Source organism: Pleurodeles waltl, chromosome 12 (assembly GCF_031143425.1).
Source record: "Pleurodeles waltl isolate 20211129_DDA chromosome 12, aPleWal1.hap1.20221129, whole genome shotgun sequence".
NCBI lineage: Eukaryota > Metazoa > Chordata > Amphibia > Caudata > Salamandridae > Pleurodeles > Pleurodeles waltl.
In genome coordinates, this window is record NC_090451.1 from 594,872,054 (window position 1) to 594,894,990 (window position 22,937).

General features: G+C 44.5%; 1 protein-coding gene across 1 annotated transcript in view; it reads left to right on the forward strand.

Annotated features, from left to right (window-relative positions):
• The window catches only part of SLAMF8 (SLAM family member 8), a 240,184-nt gene that overhangs the window by 128,600 nt on the left and 88,647 nt on the right, over positions 1-22,937 (forward strand). The gene's annotated exons all lie outside the window — the stretch shown is intronic.

Here is a 22,937-nt window from a genome sequence, read left to right on the forward strand (position 1 = left end):
GATGCAATGCGGTTGGTTAATATCCAAAACACATAATGATGCTGCTACTTATGGTATGAGCTCCAGCCAGTGTAGATGGAAGCTTAAGCTAGCAGCTTCATTCTAATATTTTCTCAAAAGTCTGCTATCAAGACTCTCATGTGCATCAGACATTAGTAAATAGCTTCTGTCCATCACTTAGAAACTTACATCTGGGCTTCTTCGCTTCAGACACAGTGACCAGTGTGTGACGCTGTGTGGAGCACCCGTAGCTTGGAGCTGGAGAGTCAATAAATAGGGAGTCCAGAGGAGAGATACAGAAGAAAACTGCCATGAGACCAAGTTCTGCTGTCAACTACGTTATGGTACAAGCTCTTACTTAGTGGCACAAAAATGCATTGTGCAGCACAACACACTAATACATTGTTACTGGGTTATGCACAAATGAAAATTACCTGTGCATGAAGATTGTAGGGTCAGTGATACTGATGGGGAGTGCACTGGCTTCACTCTCCTCGCTACCATTCTATGTGCACACCTTCCTATACTATTGCTGGTGGAATACCTTTTTGCAGTCCCTTGGTTCCTGTGACATATGTGGCCATGGTTATCCCTCATACCTTTTGCTGAAAGTACTCCTACTTAAACTTGGAGAATGGGCATCTTGAATCACACAGCACTGAATAGCTCGGTGGCCAGGACAGTGGGTATAACATGTGGAGGGGTATGGCAGTAATCCATACACATCCACCCATTTCCCTACCAGCTCAATTATCTGCCCAGCTGTTTACACACTTGCCACTTAATTCATCCACTCATCCTTATCTGTATTTTTACCTTGGAACCCCTGGGCCAGGGGGTGTAGATCAGTGGAGTAACAATACTTGAGAAGGCCACCCTCCCCTTGGACTCAGTCAGGGGCTGGCCATCTGTGCACAATGTTCTGTGTTGAGGGGGCCCCCTGATGTTTAGGGGCCAACCGCACCACAGGGCTAGGGGGGCCTTTGTTACGCCACTGGTGTAGATCAAGAACTTTGATCTGGTGTATTCCACTGATCTAAGCCAGTTAGTTCCAACAGTGCTGCTGAAATACCTTCCTAATAGGTGCACAGGGGAAGCAAGTCCACATGATATGTAAGAGGTCAGCAACAAAAGCTTTACAACGGGGACATGTGGAAGAGGCAGTGGAGGACATTGTGTTAATTCCGTGTGGTGTTAGATACACTCTATGTGATATGGAGAATTGAATGAATTTGAATCTCAAATTACACAAGACTTTCTTGGGGTATTCTAGTAAACAGGCCCAGTCTCCATCCAATACTTCTTGAATTAAGTTTGTCTCCCATTTGTTTTTTAAGTAAAAAAAAGGAGTGTCTATAGGTGTGCCCTGAGCCCAGGATAAAGCCAACGTATAAGATGCCTAAAATTCCCCATGGTTTGCAGTGCCTGAAGCAGCTTGTGTGTGATGGGCTCCTTCCCATCTGGTGCCCAATGCTGTTATACATAACGGAGCATGCTAGCATGTGTTAAAAAAAGAGCCTTGGGAAGCCCATGAGTGTGTACAAAGTCAGCGTGCAACATTAACATACCACCCTGTCACAATGAGCAAACCGTCAGTTCCCCTCATGTTCCCAAGGACCCAATCTGCATGTTATTAATGTGCCAGAGGACACAGGGAGACCACGTAGTGAACATTCAGTGTGTAAGGTGGAATGGAAGTGGTGTATCTCAGAACCATTTTCCAATAAGCTAGGCTGCATGCAATAAAAGAGAACTGACCCACGGTAAGGTCACACCTGGACACACAAGTCTATGAAGCTGACCCTGGTATGTCTACTCTGCCGTGTAGCCTATCTCTGACTGGTTGTGCCCAGCCAACCAATAGGACAACCACTGCAGCTGTCCCTCTAGACATTAGGCCTTAACATCAGGGGCCCCCATGCCACCTCTATCTGTCGGAGGCTGTAATTTAGTGAGGCTCACCCTGCAGCATCTGGGCCAACAGGCGAACTCCACTAGCATTGCATTTAACACCCTGAACACACACGCCGGCAGCACTACCCGGAGATTCACAAAATAATACAGGAGACATGGTAACATAACCATATTTGCTAAGGCTAGACCGCCTGCTACGGACAAGGGCAGACTAGTGCAGAAAGCCACCTGTGATTTAAGTGAGTTAATTGCTTAATGAGTTTGCCCTCCAGTAAGTCCTGTGTCTCCTGATATATGTTTGTACCGAGATAACGGAATGTTTGGGGTGCCACCTGGAGACTTGTATTACCAAACCACAGAATAGGGCCCATATGGGTGACAGTAAACGGAAAGGTGCATGATTTGTCAACAACTATATTGAGACCTGAAAGCTTTCCAAAAGTGGTTAGCAATTGAGCTGTCCCCTCCAGCCCCGTTTGGATGTCTTTTAGGTGTAGGATCATATCATCTGCATATAAAGATATAGAGTGGATCTTACGATCCACAGTTATCCCCCATTCCTCAGCTCTTGGCAAATACGTTGGACTATGGATTCAATCGGCAGTACAAATAGGAGTGGCGATAGGTGGCATCCTTGCCAAGTCCCATGTGACATCTGATAGGCATCTGAGATGTGAGGCCTTGTCCTAGCTCTGGCCGTAGATGCTGTATACAAGAAGTTAACTCCCCATATGTGGGTCTTGGGGTATTCCGTACTGAGCTTATGATACTAACATAAAGTCCCACCCCAAGGTTTCAAAGGCTTGGTGGACATCCAGCGATATACAAGCAGCAAATGGATATTGTCCCTGAACTGCATTTATTATGCAAAATAAACTACTAATGTTCAGGTATTGGCTGAGGAACAAAACCACATTAGTCTGCCATGTAACAGCCACAGGAGCAGGGGAAGTAGTCTGCGTGCAAGAATCCTATTTAAGATCCTGTATTTGATGTTTAACAGTTATAGAGGTCTGTATGATGGGAGCTCTGTGAGTAGTGTTCTGGGTTTCAGCAGGGAGGTCACCAATGCTTCTCTGGTGGAGGGTGGAAGAAGCCCTCTCCCAAGGAAGAACTGTGTAGCTTTTCTAACTGTGGCACCAATCATATTGCATACGTCGAGTAAAACTCGATCAGAATCCCACTTGAGCCCAGTGTTTTATTCCTAGCAAGCTCTTTAACAGCCCCAAATATCTCACCTGCTGAAATGGGGGCACTAAGGGCCTCACTATCCTGTGCAGGCACTCTGGGCAATGTTACCTGATGCAAGAATGGGGCAATGTCTGTGGGGTCCGGAGGTGTCGGGCATTGTATAGAAAGTTATAGAAGTCTTGGAAAGCCTCATTGATTCCCAGCTGTATTTCAATCGCTCCCCGAGTTGGTGCATTTATGGACAGAAAATGCATGGGTGAAGTGTCAGGCTGAATTAGACGAGCTAGTAGCGCAGCTGATTTGTCTGCATCTGCATGTGTTTTCTGGGTGTATGCTTTATAATTGATCACACGGAGGTGTTCAAGAAGCCTCCTGCAACTTATCCTTTGCCTCAGTGTTGATCGCTGCTTTTCCCAGTGGGCCCAGCCTGTGCTCTATGTGTGTAAACTCCCGCTCAACCTCTCCTAGCACCCACTACTGTGTTAATAGATGTACCCCTGATCACCACTTGAAAGCCTTCTACTCCATCAGTGGAGCGGAAGCAGTACCAGAATTCTCAGAGAAATACGCATCAATGGTGACAGCAAGTGTTTCTCTAAAAACGGCATCTTCTAACAGAGCTGGCTGTTGACACCATGGGGATAGGTCCTTGGTAGGACATAGCACCCCTGTGTGTCTGTCCTAGTTGACAGCACTGCAAAAGGGACACCAGCCCAAAGCAATATTGCAGTGCTGTGTGCAAAGGCAGAGTAAGAGTTATGAAGTAGTTGTCCCTCCATTTCCTGTGCAGATTCTGAGTCTCATGAGTGGTGAGGTGGGTTTCTTGTATGAATTTTATGTGTGGACTGCACCTGTTCAGTTGTGCCAAAACCCTATGCATGGGTCATATACAAAACCCATGCCCCGCACATTCCAAGTGATGATGTTATAGGCATTTACCATTGTGTTCATCCGTTCTGGAGCAACCCCTTCCCTCCAACAGAAGCCATCCCCATGTCACATACTGCAGTGCCCCCACATTATGGCAGGTAATAGTAAACAGTAAACTCCCATCCTAGAACACTTGGTCCAGCAATATTTTGCTTTTGGACCAAGCAATTTAACCAGCAAGAGGGTATCAACCAATGAAAAACAATTGCCTTTCCATTGGGGTGTGCAGTTCCAAATCTTTTGGGCACATTGAAATTAGATGGTGGAATTGTGTCTACTGTTATGGATCATCCGGACCAGGGGCAATAGTGCTATGCATGTCGAAAACAGACGAGCACAAAACCTTATACATCATAACAGCATTGACTAATCTGTGCTTCAAGGCCATATCTACGAGAATTAAAACAAACAATTGTGTACATTGCATCTCAACCAACCACCCAGTTCAGCCCATGAGCAGCCGGAGGCAATCACATACACCAGAGCTGCAGGCAGCAACCTGAAAAGGACAACATCATTGCATAAATACTACTCAGAACATTCAACTCAACAGGTCATGCGTCATCTGTGGGGTAATCAAGGGGAACAGTGCCATACTGCCAACAGAGTCCGAGGCACTGCTGTGTGACAAGCTGGAACTGATGGGCTTCTTGGTGAGTTGCAGAATGGTTGCCAACTGAATTGCTCCTGCTGTCCCTCTAGGGCTTGTTGTGGAGAGGGAGCTACCGCTGATCTTCCCTATTGGCTGCCCCCCATGTCTGTTTCCTTGGAGCTCGCTGAACCTTGGGCAGCTCGGGTCTCAGTGGTCCCCATCTCTGGGAATCAAGGACATGTTGTTACAACCAGTCCAATGCTCTTTCTTGTGTATCAAAAAAATAGTACTTTGCTTATAGATCACCTTGAGTCTAGCTGGCAACAGAAAAGCATACTTGAGGCCGGCTGTGCGCAGATACTTTCTGACATCTTGGAAAGAGGAGCGCCTGCGTTGGACAGGAATTGTATAGTCTGGGAACACACAAATCCTAGAGTTCTCCAGAAGGATTGGCACCTTTTCAAGTGTGGCACGTAGAAGTGTATACCGATCTTTAAAATTAAGAATCTTGGCCACCCTGTGACACAGCTGTGCTCTTGGTATAGGCTTTCTTGTGGGGATACGGTGCACTCTTTCTACTGTTAACAGTCCATACGGGACTGACGGGGCTACTACAGTCGCAAGCCAGTCCTCTATGAATTGAGTGGAAAGGGGGCCCTCCCCACCCTCAGAGACACCTATGATTCATACATTATTTCTTTAAGCTCTGCATCATCCATGTGGACCTGGAGCTGTTCTACCTGTCAGCACAGGTGGGTGATTTGTAATGAGTGATCTGCTTGGCATGGAGATAGGGCGGAAAGGGGTCAGTTCATTAATTTTTGGCTTTATCAGCCAACTTACACTTCTCATCCTTGAGAAGGCTGATATCAGTTGTGATGACCCCAAGTGTTGCTCAAACGCTACACAAGTCACGCATTTCCTGGAGAATGACATCCAGTTTGTCCATTTGGGTTGCCACTGTGGTGGAGGGAAATAGTCCTCTGCTGTCTGAGTTATTGAGCTCTCCTAGTGGAAAGCTGGTTATCAGATTTGATTCCTGGTGTGTCCCATGGTGGTTGCTAGCAGTCTTTTGGCTCAAGACCCAGGTGGAGACACTTGCACTTCTCCGTACTTTCCTCTGTCCTGGGACATCACAGGTAGTCCAGGAGGGCCCTCAGGCCATAAGAGGAAGAGTCCTCAACAGTAAGGGGAATCACCTTGTCTTGGGTGAGAGAGCAGTGCGAAATCTCTGGACAGGAGTGGGAATTAGGACTGCACTCCATCTCCCATATGTGGCTAACTGGCAGGCCAGCAGTACTCCCCAAACTCTTGCCAGAGTCTCCAGGCACTCGGCACAGCCAGGAGGAAGAATACCGTACCTCCCAGGGCAGTGTATTGCAGCTACTCCTTTGGACAGCACTTGAGATGGGCACCCAGCTCAAGACTTATGGGGTTGCAGCCAGTGGGCCCTGTCATCTTCTACAGTGTACTCGGCCGTGTCCCCACCAGTCCGCCAATAGGTAAACACTGTCTATCAATGGCACCGGTGTGGTTGCCACAGTAAGGTCTGGACCCCTCTACAGTCCTTGGTGCAAGGGGTAATTCAGAATTCAGCGAGGTCGCAGCTGCCTCCCACCTAAGCTGCACCTTGGTGGCACCTCCACATACCCCGGCGACACCTCCCTTTATTCAGTGAAAAGGTGTCACTAGGGAATTCAGCTGGGGACCCCCACCATGCCTCAGGGTCCAAAGAGGCCAGATGGTGGTGCACCAGGTGCTGGTGGTGCTCAATGTAAGCGCTGCTCATGTGCTACAGAAAGCTGAACTGGGCCCCTGGACAGCCAAATGATGAAATTGTCCATGGACCTGGCATGCCACATGCACTACTGCAGTTCACCTGGCTGCATGGGCCCACTTGCCGGTAATTGCCCTTCTGCCTTTATGTTTATTGGGCCTCTAGGGCACAGCTGAAAGTTCAGGCCTTATGCAGGGCCTTCTTTTGCCCCCAAGTGTTGTAGAAATCTTGTCAATGGGGACCACTTCAGGCCAGCAGGCATAGAATAACCACATCAGGTCACAGCTGTGCTCCACCTAGCTGGGCCCACTCCTGCAGCCCTGCCCTCAGCACTCCCCATCTTCATCGGTGCACCATTCATGCTAATCCCTTTTAATACACATGCCCCCAAAAGTCAAACACACCCACCTCCGCCACCATGCACTATTTTAAACCACAACCATACACTATGTCCTCTGTTCCACTGATACCATCATTCATTGGCAGACACTGCTGAAAAAGGATCTAAGAGAAATATTGGAAAGAATACATTTGAAAATAAATAGGTTTGAAAAACTTTTTAACAAACATTTTAAAAAACTAAAATATATTTTTAAAACAAAACTTTTAAAATACTTTCCACTTAATAAAACTACATAATAGTTTGAGAAGGCAGACATAGGGTCTAATTTACATTTATCTGTTGTCGGAAAGGATATTCTGTTGCAGCGCTGACGAAGTACCCTTTCCGCTAACCTGAGGGTTTGCCTGCCTCATTTAGATTTGTGCGGACCTTTAGTGTGTAGACGGAGGAGATTACACTTTCTACACCGCCTACACATACCTATTTAGAGTGGGTGAACAAATGGCCAGTTTTTGCTGCCCATCACCACCATGAAAAAGGTAAGGTATGGAGTAGTAAAAACTTTTAAATGACCCCAATGCCATTTGGAATTTCCTTTTCGAAAATAAAAAAGATGTAAGTTTGATGTTCAGCTCCATCTTGTTGACGGAGCTGACAAAGTCATCCGTCAAACTTACAATGTATTTCCAGGAACCACCATGATCGAAGTTCCTGGAAATGCAAGAGATGTTTGCAGGGCCAGAGGGCATCTCTAAAAACAGGAGGTGGACAACCCTCCTCATGGCTGGAGTAAAGTATTCCACCATGGCAACTGTAATTTCTCCATCCGTCAAGAATAAAATCACAAATAAAACAGACCAAAAGAAGGTTTTGATTTTGGTTTTATATGAATGACTTTTACAGTAAACACAATATCACATCTTCCTATCATTGACTCCTATACTTGAACAGATCCCATTTCCCAAATTACTGACTCTCCTATGTAGCTCACTACGCCACTCACTTCAGACAACTTCAAAAGCAAAAAAAAAAGGAAAAACTGTGAGTATCTTCTTGTGAGATCAGCGATGTAAACTTCCAAAACGAAAATCAAACTAGGGCAAGAGCACATTAACAAAATAAGTCATGGCCTGCCCAACAATAAATCCCTATTGAGCTAAAAAGAAGCTGGAAAATATTGGACACTACAAAACCTCCCTCACCATACTACTTTTGACCTGGAAAAGTTAATCAAAGAGGTCTCGTGTCTAAAACAAAACATTAAGGTCTGTCCTCTGCCTCTCTGGACTGGAAGTCTACCTTAGATCTCTTTGTGACCTTCCATTAAAAACTAGCATTGGCAAAGGTAATAGGTTTCCCCTATGCAAAATCTATTGGCTTTGTCAATATTTTTTAGACATGTTGCACTGATTCACGGGCTGCTGTACAACATAGCTTAATGTAGAAAAAAGCGATGACACGGCCAGCGTCCACTGGATCATGTCACTTTTTTCTTATGTCTAAAAAACATTAAATAAAGCTAAATAGCACTTGCATTCGAGATAACTATTTGGCTTTGTTTAATGTTCTTTTTGGCGGGACAGGAGGGTTAGGGGGCAGGGGAAATCCTCGGGGTGGAAGGTGAGCAACACAACACACATGGGGGAGGGTGGAGGTCAAGCAACACGATGGAGATGTAGGGAAGGAGGGAGGTAGCAGCAAAACAACGGAGGGCGGGGGGACTGCTGGGGGCGTCAAGCAACATGAGGGAGGTGTGGGGATGAGGGAGGGAACAGCAACACAAGAGAGAGTGGGTAGGGGTTGGTGGGCAATAACATAGATAGCGAGAGGAAGGAGGCAGATGCACTGTTCTGTTATTTTTAAATTATTTTGCTGACACTGCACTGTCCTAGGTAAAAACCTAGAAAGGAAGCTAATTCCATTCTTTGGGCCTAGCATTGCCTTGCCTTAGCGCCACCCTGGAAAAAGGCAGGTGAGCCTCTTGTCTGAGTGATGCAGACTGCAAAAAAAAAAACTTGTGCATGCTTTGTAAAACGTGCATCATAAATACAAGCACCCGATGACCCTGATGCTCCCAGTAGACACAGCAGCAGATAGAATGAGCTGTAACTCCCTGATTCAGTTGTTTGTATAGATTATTTTGTATGATGTTCTTTAGTCCATTTTTAATTTCTTTACACTGTTACACCACGTAACAAATGTAGAGGAGTGAAATCAAGGGAAAAAGAGAAAATAACAAGCAGGCACTCAGTAAAACAGCAAGTAGACAATTAATTGGTCAGTGAAAGATGCCAACAGCAGTTTAACTTTCTCTTAGCCAACTCATTTGGTGATATTTTCACTGTTATGGAGCAAGAACATAGGTCTGGTAACAAAAGTTTAAGTAAGAAAAAACACCAAAATAGTCACGCCCACTTGCATTGGTATGCGAAACCAGTCCACTTATTGGACGAGAATAGCAAAGCTAACGCTGAGATGGAGTATAGTTTGAAGGCGCTGCTGAAAGAAGTGGGATTCCTTTCCACCTAGGATGGCGTAGTGGGGCTCACTCGTGGTACAGAAATAGTACCTATATTCACTAACAATTTGCACATCAAAATTCAGTGATCTGCGGTGTCAGTCTCAAGGAATGTTGATTACACTTAATTGGAAAATTGACATTGTTTTCATGCAACTTATAAATAATCCGTTCATATGAGACCATCTTATCCATTTGTTTTACCCATTCTTCTCCAATCGGTCCTGTGGCAACCACCACTATCAGAGTATGAATATTCTGCTGCGCTCAGGGCTGTGGTAGACAGCCATTGTCTATGATGCAGACAAGTCTAGGCTACCTCCGAAGTCGTGTAAAACGCTAATATGCCTGTGATTTATAATGAAAGTCTGTTCAGAATACTTTCCAAGCTCATTCTAGGCAATTAGAGCTGATCATACTGAATTTTTTTTTTACACGGATAACAAGCAGACACAGTTTTCACCTATGCACAGATATGGTCTGATTCAGTGGAATGTGTGTCGGTAGAGATTATATAATGTCCACTTCATTGTGCCCAGCCATAGCCACTCTATGACTAGGAATCCTCCTCATGTGCCAGTATGTAGCTTTACATATTCAAGCGCAGCCTCTAATGCTAAGGTAATTTAATCATTTACCTATATTGTACTGTCACATGCCAGCAGGTGCTGATGACGCAGAAAAAGAGGGTCCAACATATATTCATACATATCACGTAATCAAAAGCATATAGGGCCAGATGTAGCAAGGCATTAGCGCCTCGCAAACGGCGAAAAACGCCGTTTGCGAGGCGCTAATGCCTGTGCGCGATGCAGAAACACATTTTGCGAGTCGGAACCGACTCGCAAAATGTGTTTCCGACTTGCAAATAGGAAGGGGTGTTCCCTTCCTATTTGCAACTCGCACCGCGATGTAAGTTGATTTGTGACCGCAAAAGCGGTCACAAATCAACTCGCAGTTACCATCCACTTGAAGTGGATGGTAACTCATTCGCAAACGGGAAGGGGTCCCCATGGGACCCCTTCCCCTTTGTGAATGATCACAAAAATAATTTTTCAGAGCAGGCAGTGGTCCAATGGACCACTACCTGCCCTGAAAAATACCGAAACAAAAGGTTTCGGTTTATTTTTCAAAGTGCAGCTCGTTTTCCTTTAAGGAAAACGGGTTGCACTTTGAAAAAAAAAACCTGCTTTATTGAAAAGCAGTCGCAAACATGGAGGTCTGCTGACGACAGCAGGCCTCCATGTTTGCGAGTGCCCATAGTCGGTATGGGGCCGCAATTTGCGACCCACCTCATTAATATTAATGAGGTGGGTCATTGCGACCCCATACCGACTCGCAGAAGGTGTCTGAGACACCTTTCTGCATGTGGTTTTGCGAGTTGCAATTTGCGAGTCTCTATGACTCGCAAATTGCAACTCGCAAAACCATACTTACCTACATCTGGCCCATAATGTAGTGTGATTTTAGTAAAGAAAATAATGTACGAGGGAAATTGTGCCCTCGGGGTAGTTCGCCAACATTGTAAACGAGCTTTATTAATCATGAAGTATTGAAAATGTAGTAATCCGTCATAATTGCAAATGTATGCCATGATTTCTTGTTTGAAACTGTTTTGCTTAGCTTAAATTTAGTAGAGGCTTTGGCCTAGTTGCCTGGTCTCAAATTCTTTTTCCTTGAACTAATGAAACATATAGGGGGTTATTCTAACTTTGGAGGAGGTGTTAATCCGTCCCAAAAGTGACGGAAAAGTGACGGATTTACCACCAGCCGTATTATGAGTCCATTATATCCTATGGAACTCGTAATACGGCTGGTGGTATATCCGTCACTTTACCGTCACTTTTGGGACGGATTAACACTCCTCCAAAGTTAGAATAACCCCCATATTCTTGCTTGAAGTTGTATTTTTCCAGCAGAGATGACTAATACACTTATCTCCAAGGTTTCGTACTAGGCCGGTTTCATCCCCTTTGATACAAGGCCAGTCTGCAGGTGCGGACAATGAAGGTACAGATAGTAAAATAATTGGCAAACCATGTTACAACTTGTGTTCCAAGGCTCCAAGGACAGTGTATGCATAAATGAGCGCTAGTAAAGGACAAATTTTCATTGGACAATTTGAAGCCAACCTATGAACCCTCCAATGGAAGACCCTGCAAAATTTGGAATGTTTCTTACTTAAACCCACTGGACAAAGAGAAGTCAGCCAATTTCCTCGATGCCAATTTGGAGCCAGATGCCAGACTCCATTTTGGACTACACCCTGATGTCCTTTTCTCTATTTTAGAGAAAGAGACTTTTTAGAATTCTCACCCTAGAAACTTTAACTTTGATTTGCCCCGTCTTGCCTATGAAGTAACTTTGCCCCATTTTCCTTGCCGCTGCAAAGAAGATTGCCCTTACCTTTGCCCCTTTGAAATCTGCCCCATGCTGATCGAACCAGTACCTGAAGGACGAAGACTTTCTTGAATGCTGATTGTATTTGGTAAATATGAAAGGACAAATGTATTATGCATTGTGTTTTTCCTTTTAGGTACCAACTGCTATTTTGATAGGGTCCTAGCTAGAAGTTTTCCAAATTTGTGTTGACTAAATTTGTTTTGCATGAAGTCCCACATGCCAATGCTAATTAGAGGTTAGTCGAGGGATTCATTCGATGCACCATGTTGATTTGAGATCTTGTTATGCTGACCAATGTATGAAATTAGTCAAATACAGTTAGTCATATTAGTTATTTGTATTGCCATAACTGAGTGTATAATAATCCAGATTTTGCGTAGATTGCGTTTCTTCCGCCGCTATGGACAGCTAGTAATGTTCATCTACATATATCATTTGGTTTTGAGACTTATATACATCGTGCTAGCTTTGTTAATATAGGGAAATAAATTCACTAACTTTTAATAAACTGGTGTGGTTATTCATGACTGAAAGGTCATGGTGCGCCGAATTACGAACTGTTATTGATTTCTGATGTGTTATTTTGATCTATTAATTGAGTATTGATTGCCGATTATAATAATTATTGATTATTGATCTGAGTGACCCGATTATTCTAGGATGAGGAGAGCCCAACTCGGTTAAAAGATCCACCGACCTCCAACGTGTCCAGTAATAGGTAATTTATAAGGGCTGGACGCTTTATCAGTAGATGGTAGCAGAGATTGATGGTTTAGCCCTTTGGGACCCCATCCGAACAATAGACAGAGTCAAGTTAGAATTTTCTTTGATAAAACAAGTTGGAGGGATGATGATGCCCTAAGTCCCCAATGACTTTCCCGGGATCTCGGAGCTTGCGAATGGAGGACATGGAGGTGTGAGAATGTTTCGGAGTTTCTAGTGACGGTATGAGTGAAGTTAGGGTTTTGCGCTTGCACAGCTTATTGCCGCAGATTAATTGAGAAGTTTGTGAGGATTTTTAGGGGGTTAAAAGATATTAGAAGAGTGTTACTCTAAAAGTGTGAGAGTAGGGAAGTCGTCGAACTTCACGTGTGTGTAGCGCTTTGTGCAGAAAAATTGTCCACGTGGTTGTTGATGTTGAGACGGGCCCTGCGAGGTCAAGAGACTCCGGAGTATGTTGAAAAGTGCATGAGACACTTGTTTGATGTTGTGATCTGGTCGGTTTAATAGGTTGATCGGGCGTGGTCAACGAGTCGGTACGAATGTTGAGGAATGAAAGAAAATTTCGACTTTGAGATTTGACAAATTCTAAAGTACACTAGAATAGTTCATTGATCAGTTGAGAGTAAAGTTTGCGGGTCAAATTTTGCTTGCGAAAGTGGGAAACCGAGAAAGATGGAATAACTGCTGAGGCTAGTGAAAAATCCCTAAGTTTTCTGAAGCGATTGTGTTACCCTTCCTGTAGTAAACCGACAGATTTGTTTTATTCTTTTGGTTAGTGCTCGCGTTATATTGCAGAAATTAGTTTGTGAGTGAAGATGAACGAAAGAGGACAAGCCGCAGGACTTTGTCAGCCGCAGTGTGTGAGTGTGACCTCACTAGGAGCTGCGCTGGGATATGTCGATTGGAGAGAAGGGTCGCGCACGGATTGGACACAGTCCGTGAAGCACAACTGGTAGGGGAAAGGCAAGCGAAGAGTATTCCGGGAATTAAAGTCACTTATTGATTACACATTTTAAGAAAATAAAAGACGGAAAGATTAAATTTTTCAAAGCATTCAAGAGTGCCATGAGGGGAGATGTTTACATTAAAGCAAATGTAGGAGAAGAAACACCGCCTGAGGGTACACCAGCTTACATTGTCATTGAAGAAAAGGGTGTAGCACCATGTCTATGGTTAAAACAATGGTGCAAATTAACGGAGAGACATGGAAGTGTAGCGTTCCCTATCCACGGGTCGTTTAACTTAAGGGTTTTAGAGAATCTGAGATTTGCGCTATACGACATGAAAGTACCTCCAAGACCAGCACAGTTTGAGGCACTAGCAATTTGGGAGCTAATAGCTAGAAACCAACAACAAAAGAAGTTCGAGACCAGAATAAGAAAAGTCGAAAAGACACTAGCGGATGCTAGATGGGACAGCACACAAAAGGTTTGGAGATCAGACGTATTGCAGGGGATTAAATTGTTTCCAGCAATTAGTGATGAAGCGGAGAAGGAAGGAAGGAAAGCTACCTATAAGACAAACAGGAGTCAGTCCAGAGATAGAGAGAACAATAGAAACTCGAAAAGGGGAGACGAGTCAGATGATGAGGAGTTCATTATACAATTGCTGAATGATCGCCCGCCACCATTTGTGGAAAGCGAAAAAGGCTCAAGCATTAGTACTGCCCCTCCAGAACCAATACAGGGTAATGTAACACCAAATTTGAGAATATCTCAGAAGCCGAGCAGTTCCGAGATGCCTTTCTCACCACAAATACCACAGGTTCGGAGAATATACCCAGACGTGCCTACGTTGAAACCTGCTGATAATTATCAGCCCCAGGTTCAAAAACACTGCTGTGATGAGCATAACATGGGAATGACTTCTGATTCAACGGCGCAAGGAGGACAGAGTTATCAAAGACCAACATTGATTCAAGCTGGATCAACACAGTTCTCGATGCCCCAAAAGCAGACACAAGAAGTGCGAGTAATAGAAAGCCAGTTAGGTATGCCAGCAATGATGAACCATAATGTTGGGATTAACATGCCACAGAATTCGGGGAACAGACAGAATCCAGACGCGATATCTCTGCCTATCACTGTAGGTCCACCAGTACCACTGTACATACAAGGATATCCAAACGTATGTGAACAAGGGGTAGTAATGACACAGAGTGGAACAGGGAGAAGATGCGTAGAGACCACTCCAGAAACAACTCCAATAGCAGCACTGCCAAATGGATCTGGGTCCTTGTCAGAATTCAGTCCAATTCCAATTTGTGCTCCGTCGACCGTGGTAAGGTCACATCCACCACTATTAGTACCGTTAACCTCACAGACTGAAACATTACAGAAACCATCAGTAGCAGTTGATGTAACTGCTACACTGATGGGATTGAACGCGCAACAGTTAACACAATGGTTCAACAGCCTGAACTCCCCACAGAGTACATCCAGCGGGAAGGGTGAAGAATACCTGAATAAAATAAGGTTGGGAATGGAGGCAGATGAACTGGTAGAGGGAACAATGGGTTTGAACAGATTAGAATCATACACAGAGGAAGAACTAAGATACATGTGCCCTAGGATTACAAGAGAAGTAAGCAGCATACATAAGAAGTTACAAGAAATTGCAGACAGAAACGAGATTGATATAAGTAAGACTAAACACCTGAGCAGAAGTTACAGGTTAGACTTTGAGACAAAAGATTTTGAACACATGAGATCCGCAGGGATGAAAACACACCTTAAAGAGATACTGCAGAGTGCACAGGTCTGGAGATGTTTAGACAAATGGGAAAGCAGGTGGGTTAAGAAAAAGGACAAAAAGAAAGAAAATACTCCAGTGCGGAATGAGAAAAAACAACAGAATGACGATCTGATAACTATGTTACCGATGAGAGAGACAGCAGGGGGAAAACTTGTACATGTACCATGGCACAGGTGTGATATTCAGTCCTTTACGGATGACTTTCCCAAATTGAGAGAGAAGCCGATTGAGTGGTATCAACAAACAGATAGATTTGTGAAACTTGCGAAATGTCTCTGGGAAGACCTGAATACTTTATTTGAGATTGTGGTTCCGGCAGATTTGTGGGAAGATTGCAAAAGGGCTGTAGGTTGGCCGACGAGTGAACCAGAGAGATATAGGGACACAGGTGCGCCATCACCTACGGTAATGAGTTTGTACCACAAGGTGATCGAGCACTTAAAAACCAAGGTTGCGTAAAAAAATGTGGATTGGCAGAGGATTGACAGGACCGCCCAAGAGGTTAAAGAATCTATACATGTGTATTATGAGAGGTTGTTAAAAGCGTTTAAAAATTACAGTGGCACAGAAACGATTGAGGCAAAGGACATGCTCCATTTTGTGTTCAGATTTGTGGAAGGGTTGAGACCATAAATCAACCAGATGATTAAAACGCATTTGATTTGTTGGCAGTCAAAATCGATCGATGAAGTGTTGAATTATGCAAAATACTGCAGTGATGAGATTGAGACAAAGCAGAAAAGGTTGAAAGAAAATGTGATGGTGATGCAGCTTAGAGCAGCTCAGACAGGTTTGCAAGGTTTACAAGGTTTCCAACAACAGATGCCGCAGAAACAGCAACAGGGAAACGCTATGTTTCAGCCGCAGGTGAGAGGCAGGGGCCGAGGAGGTTTTGTGAATAATGGTCCTGATTTGAATACTTTTATGATTCCAAATGGTATACAGGCGATGAAGAAGGTGATGCCATGTCACACGTGCGGAATTGTCGGGCATTGGAAACGGGAGTGCCCAATGATGGTGCAGGAAGGTGTAGGTCAGCAAAACAATGATGTCAATGCATTCCAGACTATGAGAGGACCGAAACCGAGAGGTCCAAATCCAAATTTCCAAAACAATATAAACCAGCTGCAGGGTTTACAACCCATGCAACTGCAACAGGTGCAAATGCCCGTGTGCAAATGGCACAATTGCAGCCAATGCAGCAGCAGTTTCCTATGGTACCTAATCAGCAAATGCAAATACCCTTAGCACCAATGAATCAGCAGCAATCAATGCTTCCTCAACAGGTCACGGGTCAAGGGATGAATCAAAATGACACAGTACACCCATTACACAGTGAGAATGGAATAAACGATGTATGGGAGAGTGAAAGTTCAGATGAGGAGGGAAATTATATGTGGAGGGAAGAGTTATGGGTCATCGTGTTTCATTCTTGGTTGACACAGGAGCTACACGTTCCACTGTTAGGAGCATTGAAGTACCAAATTTGCCACTTTCAGGGAGAACAGTTCAAGTAGTGGGAGTAGCAAACAGGTACCTGACGAACCCAATCACAGACCCAGTGCAAGTCAGTATTGGTAACTACCAAGGGTCACATAAATTCGTGGTGTGTGACTCAAGCCCGATATCACTGTTAGGGAGAGACCTATTGTGCAAATTGGGATGTTCAATTATGTGTTCAAACGATGGAATTAAAATTCGGACTATCAGTGATGGGGAAGAAGAGGACAGTGTAGGAGGGGACGAAGTGGAAACTGTCGATGAAGTGTATCCCCTGATTACCCTTTACCCAATGATCACTGAAGCAGACATTCCTGCTGAGTTACAGGAAACAGTCGGAAAAGAAGTGTGGGATATGACAGGGAAAGAGGTGGGATTGGTGAAAGGAGTGGAACCAGTGAAAGTGACTGTAAAACCCAATGTAGCCTTTCCCCAGACCCCACAGTACCATATGGCACAAGACACCCTCATGAAAGTCGCACAACTCATTGATGAGTTTGTAAAACAGGGAGTACTGAAAGAGGTGTTAAGCAGTCCATGTAATTCACCAATCATGGGACTAATAAAACCGAGTGGAAAGGTCCGAATTGTTAAAGATTTGAGGAAAATAAATTACATAATAATTAAATGTTGTCCCGTAGTACCGAATCCAGCTGTGATAATGTTTCAAGTTCCCTGTGATGCTGAGTGGTTCTCAGTTATCGATTTATCACAAGCATTCTTTTCTGTGCCCCTACATGAGGACAGCCAGTTTCTCTTTTGTTTCAAATTCCTAGACAGAGTCTATAGTTGGTGTCGAATTCCTCAAGGGTTTTCAGAGTCACGTAAATTTTCAATCAGATTCTAAAGAAAGATTTGGAAAAGTTGGAGTTGCCATTCGAGTCAACCCTAGTACAGTACATTGACGATTTACTGATCGCATCCAAGACAGAAAGTGACTGTACAGCTGGCACCATTGCCCTATTGAACCATTTGGGAAGGAATGGACACAAGGTGTCCCCTTCAAAATTACAGTTCTGTCAGAAGAAAGTGAAATATTTGGGTCACCAAATAGAGAAAGGGTCACGGAGAATAATGAAGGAAAGAATAACAAGTGTACTTCAAATGAGTCCCCCAAAGACGAGGAGGGAGGTGAGGAAGTTTTTGGGAATGGTGAGCTACTGTCGCCAATGGATTCCCAACTTCTCAACTCTAGCAAAACCTTTACTGAAACTGACCCAGAAAGATGCATTGGATGAAATTGAGCTGAAAGGAGATGAGATGGATGCTTTTATTGAATTGAAAGAATGCATGTGCAGGGCTCCAGCTTTAGGTATGCCTGACTACACAAAGCCTTTCACATTGTTTTGTCATGAACGTGATGCATGTTCCTTGTCTGTCTTGACCCAAGCCCACGGTGGCGTAAACAGACCAGTAGCATATTTTTCAGCTACTTTGGATCCGGTCGCAGCAGCACTGCCAGGGTGCTTCCGTGCCGTAGCCGCAGTTGGCATCAGCCTCACTCAAAGTGAAGGAATAGTGATGGGACACCCTTTAACAGTCATGGTCCCTCACTCAGTCGGGATACTTTTGACACGTTCCCGAACACAGCACATGACTGGTGCTAGGCTCACAAGGTATGAAACGATAATTCTGGAATAACCTAACGTGCAGCTGAAATGGTGCACTACGTTGAATCCAGCAACCTTGTTTCCCAGTGAAAATGCCGAAATTGAGAACGCTGAAGACATCGAGCACGACTGTCTTCAGGTGACTGAATTTTGCACCAAACCAAGACCTGATATCAAAGATACCCGATTGGAAGAAAACAATCAAGTTATTTTTGTTGATGGTTCATGTTTAAGAGATGCACTGGGAATATTGAAGGCAGGATACGCTGTATGTACGGTAACAGGTGTTCTGGAAGCATCTTGACTTCAAGGAGTTTACTCTGCACAAGTAGCAGAATTGGTAGCCCTTACTAGAGCTTGCCAACTCTCTGCATTAATGAAAGTTACCATTTACACTGACAGCCAGTACGGATTTGGAATAGTGCATGATTTTGGACAATTGTGGTCACAAAGAGGCTTCATGACCTCTTCAGGATCACCAGTGAAAAATGGTGAAAGAATAAGAGAATTGTTACATGCCATCCAACTACCAGGAGAAGTAGCAGTGGTAAAATGCAGTGCACACTCGAAGGGACAAGACTGTGGGGCATATTTATACTCCGTTTGCGCCGAATGTGCGTCGTTTTTTTCGACGCAAATTCGGCGCAAAACTAACGCCATATTTATACTTTGGCGTTAGACGCGTCTAGCGCCAAAGTATGGGCAAATAGCGTAATTTTTTTGCGTGAACGCCTTCCTTGCGTTAATTAGATGCAAGGAAGGCGTTCCCGTCTAAAAAAATGACGGCGACGCAAATGCGTCGTATTTATACTCCCGGGCAAAAATCACGCCCGGGAGTGGTCGGGTCAAAAAACCCCGCATTTGCGCCACTTTTTAACGCCTGGGTCAGGGTAGGCGTTAAGGGGCCTGTGGGCTCAAAGGCCCGTATTTATACTTTTTGACGCTAAACTGCGCTAACGCAGTTTAGCGTCAAAAAATTCTGCGCCGGCTAACGCCATTCTGAAGCGCCATGCGGACGCCGTATTTATTGAATGGCGTTAGCCGGGAACGCCTTCCTTGCATCTCATTAACGCAAGGAAGGCGTTCACGCAAAAAAAGACGCTATTTGCCCATACTTTGGCGCTAGACGCGTCTAACGCCAAAGTATAAATATGGCGTTAGTTTTGCGCCGAATTTGCGTCGAAAAAAACGACGCACATTTGGCGCAAACGGAGTATAAATATGCCCCAAAATGAGCCCACAGGTGCCCTCCCATACCCCCAGGGACCCCCCCTGCCACCCTTGCCCACCCCAGGAGGACTCCCAAGGATGGAGGGACCCATCCCAGGGCCATTCAGGTAAGTTCAGGTAAGCATCATTTTTTTTTTTTTTTTTTTTTTTTTTGGCATAGGGGGGCCTGATTTGTGCCCCCCTACATGCCACAGTGCCCAATGACCATGCCCAGGGGACATAAGTCCCCTGGGCATGGCCATTGGGCAAGGGGGCATGACTCCTGTCTTTACTAAGACAGGAGTCATGTAAATGGCGTCTGGGCGTCGTTTAAAATGGCGCAAATCGGGTTAAGACGATTTTTTAGCGTCAACCTGACTTGCGCCATTTTAAGACGCCCTAACGGCATTTTTCCCAACGCCGGCGCTGCCTGGTGTACGTGTTTTTTTTCCACGCACACCAGGCAGCGCCGGTCTGCTTGCGCTGGCTAACGCCATTCAATAAATACGGCGCCCGCATGGCGCTTCAGAATGGCGTTAGCCGGCGCAGAATTTTTTGACGCTAAACTGCGTTAGCGCAGTTTAGCGTCAAAAAGTATAAATACGGGCCTATGTTTCTCTGGGAAATGGATATGCGGATCAAGTCGCAAGGTTTTGCGCATTGAACTGTATATTGCTCAGGGATGAACGGAATTTGATAAATGAACCAGAACTTGAACCAAGCGAAATCTTTTCTCTAAAGGTTGTAGATACAATGGACGAATTGAAATCCTTACAGAATGACGTCAGTAAGGATGAGAAACTCTCATGGACCAAATCACAATGTGTAAAGAGACTAGATGAATTATGGGTTTCAAGTGAGGGGAAATTTGTTCTTCCAAACAGCCTTTTGACACAGATAGCCAGATTTTACCGTGGACAAGCTCATCTTGGGAGGGATGCCATGATTAGACTATTTAAAACTGATTGGTTTAACCCCAAATTCCGTCAAGTTGCTGAAGCAGTTTGCCATCATTGCGTCATTTGCCAACAGATGAACGCAGGGAAGGGAAACGTAGTAAATTTGAGCCATATTGGAAGAGCAGGGGGTCCCTTCAGCAGGATGCAAATGGACTTTATTGAGATGCCTGTGCATGGAGGCTTGAAGTATGTGTTGGTGGTTGTGTGCATCTTTAGTCACTGGATTGAAGCATACCCTACACGCAGAAATGACAGTCTCACAGTTGCAAAACTACTCTTGAGAGAGCTACTACCACGTTTCGGATTTCCGATCTCCTTAGAATCAGATAGGGGAAGTCACTTCAATAACGAAGTAATAAAATTACTTTGTGCAGCGCTGAACATTGAGCAAAAGTTGCATTGTAGTTACCGCCCTGAAGCATCAGGTCTAGTGGAGCAAATGAATGGCACATTGAAGTCAAGGATGGCGAAAAAATATGTGCATCAACAAACTTGAAATGGCCTGACGCATTGCCCTTGGTGCTAATGTCGATGAGAAACACCCCTGACAGAAAGACTGGACTGTCCCCGCACGAGATTCTCATGGGCAGAGCTATGAGACTCCCAGCAGTTCCTGCAAATGCGCTTTTGAATATTACAGATGATATGGTGTTAGACTACTGCAAAGGTCTAGCTGATGTGGTTCGCTCTTTCTCTCACCAGGTGGAGGCAACCACCTTGCCACCGATCCAAGGTCCAGGACACGCCCTGAAAGCAGGTGACTGGGTTGTGATAAAGAAGCACGTGAGGAAGTCGTGTTTGGAACCCCGTTGGAAAGGACCTTTTCAAGTGATTCTGACGACTACCACCGCTGTGAAGTGTGCGGGAGTTCCCAACTGGATTCACACCAGTCACACAAAGAGAGTATTGTGTCCCACAGACGAGGAAGTTGAAGCGCCAAAGTCACCAGTACCTGATAACAAAGTGCCAAGCGCCGAGACAGAGCGAAAGGGAACTAGAAGCGAACAGGTAGAAATAGAGGAGGGAGAAATATTCTCTGAGGACGAAGCAACTGACTCATTTGGGGAAGACCAAGGAGGAGCCTCAGAGAGTGACGAAGGTCCGGAAGGCGATAAAGAACCTGAAACAGCTGAAAGTGACAAAGAGCCGGAAGAAAGTAACGGTGGCAAAGAGTTCGAAACAGGTGAAGAAGCAGGAGAGCCTGATCAGAGGAGGGCTTTCCCAGAAGCAGACGATACAGGAAAAGAAAAGGAAAACCAAATTGACTCCCCAGAAGGAGGGGACAAGACAGAACAGAACGAAACTGCTCAAACTTCTTCAGAAGAAGTTGCGGGTCCATCAAGTGGACACAGTGCAAAAAGAAGACAAAGCATATCGCCAGTAAAATTAAGAATCAGAGAAACGTTGAACGACAGTGAAGGGCCAAAAGTGAAAGAGAAAAGAAAGGAAGTGTCTGTCGTAGTACCGGCACCAAGTGGAGAAAAGGACTTGGCCAAGGAAGAAAGTACCAGCGAGAAAGAATCAAAGAGAGATGCAAAATTGAAAAGAAAAAGAATACCGAGCAGAAGGTATTCTGGTCCGGAGTGGGCATACTTAACCAATAACGATTGGTCAGACGAATTTGTGTCCCTCAGTCTCGAGAACGAAGAGGCAGAACTTCATTTTGGCACATGAGAAATAAAACTTCATGAACTCTATCGATTAAAGACATTGATCACCTGATTGACTTTTCAACCGGCTAAGACATAGCTAACTTGATTGACTTTGAAACCGATTTTGAGACAACGCTGCTAACCGATAAGAGACTAAAAAAAGCTGTTAAAGAAAACTGTGGGAACATTGAACTCGTTCAGCTTGTAAATATCTGCAAATCTGCTTTGATAAAGTGTCTTCAACTTTCTGATTCTATACAGATCATGACTAGCTTCACTACACAGGGGCGTAAAATTAAGTGTTGTAAATATATGTGTATAGGTTTAATAACCACATACGTACTAATCATTATAGCAATAGTTCTTGGAATGCATGGTAAGGATGAGAGTGAGACGAATGATGCTTCTACTTCTAAACCTACTATTGTTACTGAATTAACAGCCCTAAAGAGACTCGAACAAGATGAGAGACATTTGCATAATAAAAAGGAACTTTCATCTAACGTTTTCTATCACTTGCTGAGTGAGTATGTTGAGACCATGGATGCGAAAGATTGTTATGTGTGTACACAAATACCTACCTCAGTAGTGGAAGGGGTGACATATCACAGCATGCCTCTTACGTACGGAATTACATGTAGTATAATAACGTCCAGATTTTACGGTCAGACGTACATTCATTATTTTTACTCTAACTATGATGTTACATTTGCATATGTCCCCATAATCGAGTACCTGAGTAAAATAGCTAGAGATTATTATTTCAAATTAATGAGAGAATTCTTTGAGCCGTTGTCACCTTTTCACACAGCACACGCACATAGAGAGAACCTTACATGCTTGCTTTCACAGGTAGAGATAC